The sequence below is a fragment of the Hyaena hyaena genome, unplaced genomic scaffold, assembly GCF_003009895.1.
Source record: "Hyaena hyaena isolate Hyena2069 unplaced genomic scaffold, ASM300989v1 scaffold_285, whole genome shotgun sequence".
Lineage (NCBI taxonomy): Eukaryota > Metazoa > Chordata > Mammalia > Carnivora > Hyaenidae > Hyaena > Hyaena hyaena.
The window spans coordinates 2,191,287-2,199,345 of record NW_024080917.1 but is presented as its reverse complement, the minus strand read 5'-3'; the positions used below and the strand labels follow the sequence as shown (position 1 = coordinate 2,199,345).

The window sequence follows — 8,059 nt, the reverse complement described above, 5'->3', positions numbered from 1 at the left end:
TTTTATTTATTTATAGGAGAGAGAGAGAGAGAGACAGCGGAGCAGGGGAGGGTCAGAGAGAGAGGGAGTCACAGACTGAAACAGGCTCCAGGCTCTGAGCTGGCAGTCAGCACAGAGCCCGACGCGGGGCTCGAACCCACGAACCGCGAGATCATGACCTAAGCGAAAGTCGGATGCTTAACCGACTAAGCCACCCAGGCGCCCCTACTTTTTATTTTTTAAAATAGTTTATTGTCAAGTTGGTTTCCATATAACTCCCAGTGTTCATCCCAAGTGCCCTCCTCCATGCCCATCACCCCTCTTCCTCTCCCCCCACCCCCATCAGTCCTCAGTTTGTTCTTAGCATTCAAGAGTCTCTCATGGTTTGCCTGCCTCCCTCCCCCTCCCCCACTATTTCCCCCCTTCTTCTCCTCCTCGTTCCTCTGTTAAGTTCCTCCTAATCCTCCTATACGTGCAAACCTATGGTATTTGTCCTTCTCTGCCTGGCTTATTTCGCTCAGCATAACACCCTCAAGGACCATCCATGTTGCTACACGTGGCCAGATTTCATTCTTTCTCATTGCCATGTAGTATTCCGTTGTATAGATAACCACATCTTCTTTTCTTTTCTTTTTTTTTTTAAATGTTTTTATTTATTTCTGAGAGAGAGAATGAGAGAGAGAGAGAGAGAGAGAGGCAGGCAGCATGAGCAGGGGGAGGGTCAGAGAGAGAGGGAGACACAGAATCTGAAGCAGGTTCCAGGCTCCAATCTAGCTTTCAGCACAGAGCCTGATGCGGGACTCGAACCCACGAACCGTGAGATCATGACCTGAGCTGAAGTCGGATGCTTAACCAACTGAGCCACCCAGGCGCCCCGATAAACCACATCTTCTTGATCCATTTGTCCGTTGATGGATACTTAGGCTCTTTCCATGTTTTGGCTGTTGTTGAGAATGCTGCTATGAACATTGGGGTACATGTGTCCCTGTGCATCAGCACTCCTGTATCCCTTGGGTAAATTCCTAGCAGTGCTATTGCTGGGTCATAGGGGAGTTCTGTTGTTAATTTTTTGAGGAAACTCCACACTGTTTTCCAGAGGGGCTGCACCAGTTTACATTCCCACCAACAGTGTAGGAAAGTGCTTGTTTCTCCACATCCTCACCAGCATCTAGAGTCCTCTGATTTGCTCATTTTAGGTTAAGTAGGTTTTTGTATTCACAGGCTTCAGGACAGGGCTAGGCCAGCAGGATAGGACAATAAAGAGGTTAGGGGTGCGGGGGAGGAGAAGGTGTTGGAAAGAAAGAATGCAAAATTAGAAGAAGAAGTAAAATGTATATATTTGTTTCTTTTTGCAAAAAGAAATCTAGGAAGGACAGAGAAGGAAGCAATTTAAAAAACTTAAGTGGGTAGGGGCAGGGTGTAAGGTACATATGGGTGGGAGTAAAACTTGTTTGAGTCTGCCTTTTTATCTGACTTTTGAGCCATCCATATATTCTATATATTAAAAAACAAATTAAGACAATGATAGAAACCACATTTTTAAAAAAAAATTTAATGTTTTATTTATTTTTGAGAGAGAGTGAGAGAGAGACAGCATGAGCAGGGGAGGGTCAGAGAGAGAGGGAGACACAGAATCTGAAGCAGCTCCAGGCCCTGAGCTGTCAGCACAGAGCCCGACGTGGGGCTCGAACCCACAAACCGTGAGATCATGAACTGAGCCGAAGTCGGAGGCTTAACCGACTGAGCCACCCAGGTGCTCCTGATAGAAACCAAATTGAATACAGATTGAAACATGAACTTGATGGGGCGCCTGGGTGGCTTAGTCGGTTAAGCGTCCGACTTTCGCTTGGGTCATGATCTCGCGGTTCGTGGGTTCGAGCCCCGCGTCGGGCTCTGTGCTGACTGCCAGCTCAGAGCCTGGAGCCTGTTTCAGTCTGTGACTCCCTCTCTCTCTGACCCTCCCCTGCTCACGCTGTCTCTCTCTCTCCTAGAAATAAATAAAACATTAAAAAAAAAATTAAAAAAAAGAAAAAAAAGAAACATGAACTTGGAAGTATGTTGAATTACTAATATAACCACATAGGAAAGATTAATTCACGGGTCGTGAACACAGTACTTGGTATTCCTTTGGTGGGTTGTATTTAAAAGCAAACAAGAACTGCAAAGAAACTTACTACAAAGTAGGTTCAAAGTATGTTGATAGATCAGCATAGTAATTCTGAAATCACTTCTGGTGTATGTCAGAGCAAATGGGTATACTGCTGCTGGGAGCCAAGGCGCTCTGAGAGAAAGGGGATAAAAATATGGTATGGAGGTGCGCCTGGGTGGCTCACTTGATTGACTCTTGATTTCTCTCTCTGCCATCTCCCCTGCTCATATTCTTTCTCTCCCTCTCTCTAAAGTAAAATTAAAAAATATGGTATGGAAAAGGTGAGGGAGAGTCCTTGTGTCTTGAGATTTAAATTGAGATATCAGTATGAATAGTAATGTAAAAAACAATTCTTAGCTCTGTCTTCTGAAAGGGTCTTGGAGCAGTGAGTAGCACCTCGCCCCCCAGGTACCGGTTACAAACACCCTTTCCCACTAAACAACCAGGGATTCTCAGAGAAGTGACTTACTTCAGGCTTGGGCAGGCAGAATTCAGTGTGGATTATCTTGTACCCGAAAGCAAGGAAGTGTTCAAACATTGATGGGGATGTGTCAAAAATGGAGCAGCTTGAATGGGTTCCCAGTGGGCAAATCTGGGACATTGGGAGTGTCAGAATAGAGTAATAATAACGGATAGAGTAATGTAACGGACACATTGAATTTAACGTTAAGTCTGTGGCGGACAGTGAGTAAAACCCAGTCCTAGTGACAATCTAAAGGAGCATTCCTTACAAGTGCTCTTTAAAGGAGAAAGTGACAAAAATAAAAAAAAAAATAAAGGAGAAAGTGACAGATTTAGAGAATCAATGTTGTTGTTGAGTTGGGGGAACCAGTGTTTTGTGATGACCAAGGTAATTATTGACTCAAATGAGGATCATCACTGTTATCAAAAAACATGCTGTGAATGCTTGAGGGGGAGAGGGGGCAGGGTGCCCACGCAGTCTGAAGTGTCATTCCATAGGTGATGATTCCACTCATAAAAAGAAGACTCCTTACATTGAAGAAATCTGTCAGACCCCACGGTGATTAGGTGATCAAATTCTGACTTCCCAGTAATGGAGATTATGGGCCCCTCAATGGGATTCAGTGGCGGGGGTTGGGGAGTCAACATTCTTTTTTTTTTTTTTTTAAACATTTATTCATTTTTGAGAGAGAGAGTGTGAGTGGGGGAGGGACAGAGAGAGAGGGAAACACAAACCCAAAGCAGGTTCCAGGGTCCTTGTGTCAGCACAGAGCTGGACGCAGGGCTCGAACCCACTAGATGTGAGATCATGACCTGAGCCGAAGTAGGACGCTTAAGCGACTGAGCCACCCTGACGCCCCCGGCATTCTTGCCAAAAATGCTTAACCTGAGTCAAGTCATGAGGAATAACCAGACAAGCCAGCATGTAGGGCATTCTGCAGTCTCCTGGACACTTGAAAATATCAGTCTCCTAAGAAGGCGAGGGGCCATCTAGATTGAGGAGGTGAAAGAATTGTGACAACTCAAGACTGATTCTTGTTTAGAAACTGGTTTTTAAAAGGAAACAAAGCAAGCGTGAAGGCCATTATTGGGATGACTGGAAAATTTTGAATACAGATGAACTTGCTGTCAGTGGTGTCACAATGGTCTTACGTAGAAGGACGGCCCTTGTTCCTAGAAAGTACACGCTGAAAGGCTTAGGAATGCGTCGTGGTGTCCACACCATAATGTAATTTTTAAGGACTTTATGATTTTATCTTATTTGTTTTAAATTTTTAATGTTTTATTAATTTTTGAGAGAGAGACTGAGTATGAGCAGGAGAGGGACAGAGAGAGAGGGAGACACAGAATCTGAAGCAGGCCCAGCCTCTGAGCTGTTAGCATACTGACAGGATGCTTAATTTTTTTTTTTTAAGTTTTTTAGTGCTTTCTTTATTTTGGAGAGAGAGAGAGAGAGACGGCGTGAGCAGGGGAGGGTCAGAGAGAGAGGGAGATACAGAATCCGAAACAGGCTCCAGGCTCTGAGCTGTCAGCACAGAGCCCAACGTGGGGCCTGAACCCATGAACCGCGAGATCATGACCTGAGCCCAAGTCAGACGCTTAACCGACTGAGCCACCCAGGCGCCCCTTATGATTTTATTTTTAAGTAATCTCTATGCCCAGCATGGGGCTTGAACTCAAGACCTGGAGAGCAAGAGTCGCATGCCCCACTGACTGAGCCAGCCAGGTGCCTCTCTGCAGCTTTTTTTTAATAGTTCCACAAAAAAAGTGCAGGTTTGTAGAAAGAGATAAAAGGGAATGTGGGAGGACATTAATAATTGGACACAGAGGAGGCATATACAGATGTTCTTTGTAGTATTCTTTGAACTTTACAGTGGGTTCAACATATTTTAAAATAAAAAGGGAAAATACACTATGGGAAGTTCATTGAGTATAACCTGTACTTCGTTAGATAACCTGTACTGTATGTTATATGGCGTGGCTTTTATCAATCTTAAAAAGAAACAGTAAAACCCCAGAACTCTTTGTTTTCAAACAGGTTTTAAAAGAAATGTTATGCATGGACACAGGTTTTACTTGTTATTAGCTTTACACTCAAGGTGGCATTTATTGACTGATAGTCACACAAGGAATGAAACGACCCTTCCCTTTGACACAGGAGTTGAAATGGGAAATTAAGAATAGCTGTCCGATGAAACCTTATTCTTACCAAAGTATGGTGTTCCCTCAAGGGATGTAAATATCTTGTCCAATGTACAGATTCCCTCAAAAGGAAATTTAGAAAGAGCTGTCGTTTCCCTTCCCTGCTGACAGTATTCAAATGGATAAATCCATGTTTGAATAAATAAGTGAAAGGTCTCAGAAATACTTAGGGTGCCTAAAAATTAATTTCCTGTTGCAGGGCAACTTTGTTTTTCTGCTTTCCATTTTGTCTTGGTCTGAAAGCAGTCAGTTAGATACTGTTGTAGAGAATTAGGTGTCTGTGTGGCGTGTTGCACGTAGAAGTCCCGAGGCCATTTTGTGGTGGCTTTAGGTATCAACAAAGTGCAGTAAAACTGGATTTGTGGTTTGGGTTGTGCTTATGCCACAAATAGGCCTGTTGTCACTGCTGTGTGGTTAACTGTGTACTGTGACCTTTTAGTGATGGTCAGTCCTTGCTAGGCTTGTTGAAGCCCTGGACTCCTGGTTCATAAACTCTTTGTCTTAGACACTGCACATTGTTAAATGTTATTGAGGGCCAAAGGGCTTTTATGTTAGTTATATCTAGTGACCTTGACTGTATTATAAAGATAAAAAATCTGAAATATGTTTTTATTAGCCCATTAAAAAATAATCCATTACAGTGGCAGCTGAGTGGTTCAGTCAATTAAGCGTCCTACTTTGGCTCAGTTCATGATCTCACAGTTTGTGGGTTTGAGCCCCATGTCAGGCCTCTATGCTGACAGTGTGGGGTTTGGAGCCTACTTCAGATACTGTGTCTCCCTCTCTCTCTCCCCCTCCCCTGCTCGTGCTCTCTCTCTCTCTCAGAATGAATAAACACTGAAAAATTTTAAAAAATATGGGGCGCCTGGGCAGCTCAGTTGGTTGAGCGTCTGACTTCAGCTCAGGTCATGATCTTGTAGTCTGTGGATGTGAGCCCCACATCGGGCTCTGTGCTGACAGCTTGGAGCCTGGAGGTTGCTTTGGATTCTGTGTCTCCCTCTCTCTCTGCCCCTCCCCCACTCATGCTCTGTCTCTCTCTGACTCAAAAATAAATAAAAACATTAAAAAAATCCATTACATGTTATTAATATGTTGTTTTTGAGAGAGCACACAGGGAAGGGGGAGAGGGAGTGGGAGAGAATCTTAAGCAGGCTTCATGCTCAGTGCAGAGCTCCATGTGGGGCTTGATCTCACTACTGTGAGGTCATGACTTGAGCCAAAATTAAGACTTGGACACTTAACCAACCGAGCCACCCAGGTACCCCAACATCAATGACTTTTTCTAATTTAAAAAAAATTTTTAGGGGCGCCTGGGTGGCTTAGTCGGTTAAGCACCCGACTTTCGCTTAGGTCATGATCTCGCGGTTCGTGGGTTCGAGCCCCGCGTCGGGCTCTGTGCTGACTGCCAGCTCAGAGCCTGGAGCCTGTTTCAGTCTGTGACTCCCTCTCTCTCTGACCCTCCCCTGCTCACACTGTCTCTCTCTCTCTCCTAGAAATAAATAAAACATTAAAAAAAAGTATTTAAAAAATTTTTTTAAAAACATTTATTTTTGAGAGAGAGAGAGTGCGCGTGTGAGCAGGGGAGGAGCAGAGAGAGGGAGACACAGAATGTGAAGTAGGCTCCAGGCTATGAGCCGTCAGCACAGAGCCTGACGCCAGAGAGAGAGGTGCCCCTGTCAATGACATTTTTTTTTTTTAATTTTTTTTTTAATGTTTTATTTATTTCTAGGAGAGAGAGAGACAGCGTGAGCAGGGGAGGGTCAGAGAGAGAGGGAGTCACAGACTGAAACAGGCTCCAGGCTCTGAGCTGGCAGTCAGCACAGAGCCTGACGCGGGGCTTAAACCCACGAACCGCGAGATCATGACCTAAGCGAAAGTCGGACGCTTAACCGACTAAGCCACCCAGGCGCCCCTGTCAATGACATTTTTAATGAAAAATACTACTTTCTAAAATAGTGAGAAGAGTGGCATTGTTTTACATTTTCACAAGTCTCTTAAATGTCTGGCTTACTTGAAGAGAACTAGATTCTTCCGGCTGCTTCTGTGAGCGGTCTGTGCGTCCCGGGGCCTGCAGAGCACCCTGCTCTACACTCATGAGCGTGAGAGAGAAGAAAGCAGAGAGGGTCTTAGAAGGTCCTGAGCCTCGCCTGATCTTGCAGAGCACCCAGGACTCACTGTTTGGGAACAGGTGCCTTCACCGCGGAAGTGACGGAGCTGTTGCCTGGTCCCTCGTGTTTGCACACGTCAGGGTCACCCGGAGGCCCCGTGACAGCTGCTGGGCAGGGTGTCTGGTGTGCCTCGTCTGAGCAAGAAATGTCTTTTGTTGTTTTTCTAAGGATGGGCTCGCCCAATTTTCTTAAGTTTGAAAAAACTGCCTGTTTACTAGAGGGAGAGAACCAGTGGCGGAGGGCCAGAGAGAGACAGGGAGACACAGAATCGGAAACAAGCTCTGGCTCTGAGCTGTCAGTGCAGCGCCCCTTGCAGGGCTTGACCTCAGCACGGGAGGGCGTGACCTGAGCCCAGGTGGGTTGCTTAGGGGACAGAGCGCCCAGGCGCCCGAAGCGCTGTTTCTGACCGGTTCGCGCTGACGCCGCCGCTCCCTGTCCCGGGGTCACGGCTAGAGAGCCGCCGTTCCTGAGACTTCCGAAAATGTTTGCATCTCTCTCTTTATTTTACTTTTTTATTTTGATTTTTTCCCGTTTGTGTTGTATTGACGCCGGAGCTCGGGCCCTGACCGCGACTGCCGCAGCGGGTACGTCGTTCCTTCCGCGCGGCCGCCGCTTGGCCTCGGGCTTGCCTCGCGCTGGCTTAGCCGGCGGCGCCCTGCGCGGGCCTTCTCGCGCGCACCCCCGGGGCTCGTACTGCTCGCGCTTGTGGAAGTTCCTGAGGTTCTCTTCCTGAGTCTGGTTGATGATGGTGAGAGCTCCGGCGATGGGTTTGTGAACAACCCGGATCTTGGAGAGCTTGGAGGCCGCGCCGCCTGTCACTTTGGCCACGTGCTGCTGGGACAGCTTCAGGTCTTCTGGCTGTTTAAGCAGCTCCTCGTTCTTGCCACGAAGGTCTCGAGCCTTAACCTCGGCCATGTCTGTACCCTCCACCTCCGCCGCCGCTTATGGAAAGAGTTTGCATCTCTTAAAAGACCAGGTTCTATTTCAACGTCTCTCTTCCTCACGCTGTATTTACTCCGACATTAATTTCACAAATGTTTGCCCGGAGCCCACTCTGCAGGCCGTCAGGAGACATGAAGCTGCCCCCTGCCCTCACTGC

At 46.5% G+C, this 8,059-nt stretch overlaps 1 protein-coding gene and 1 pseudogene across 1 annotated transcript in view; one reads left to right on the top strand and one right to left on the bottom strand.

The window, feature by feature from the left end:
- RAB11FIP3 (RAB11 family interacting protein 3) overlaps positions 1–8,059 on the top strand; it is an 86,681-nt gene that overhangs the window by 9,079 nt on the left and 69,543 nt on the right. The window lies entirely within an intron of this gene.
- LOC120241504 lies at positions 7,473–7,875 on the bottom strand (annotated as a pseudogene).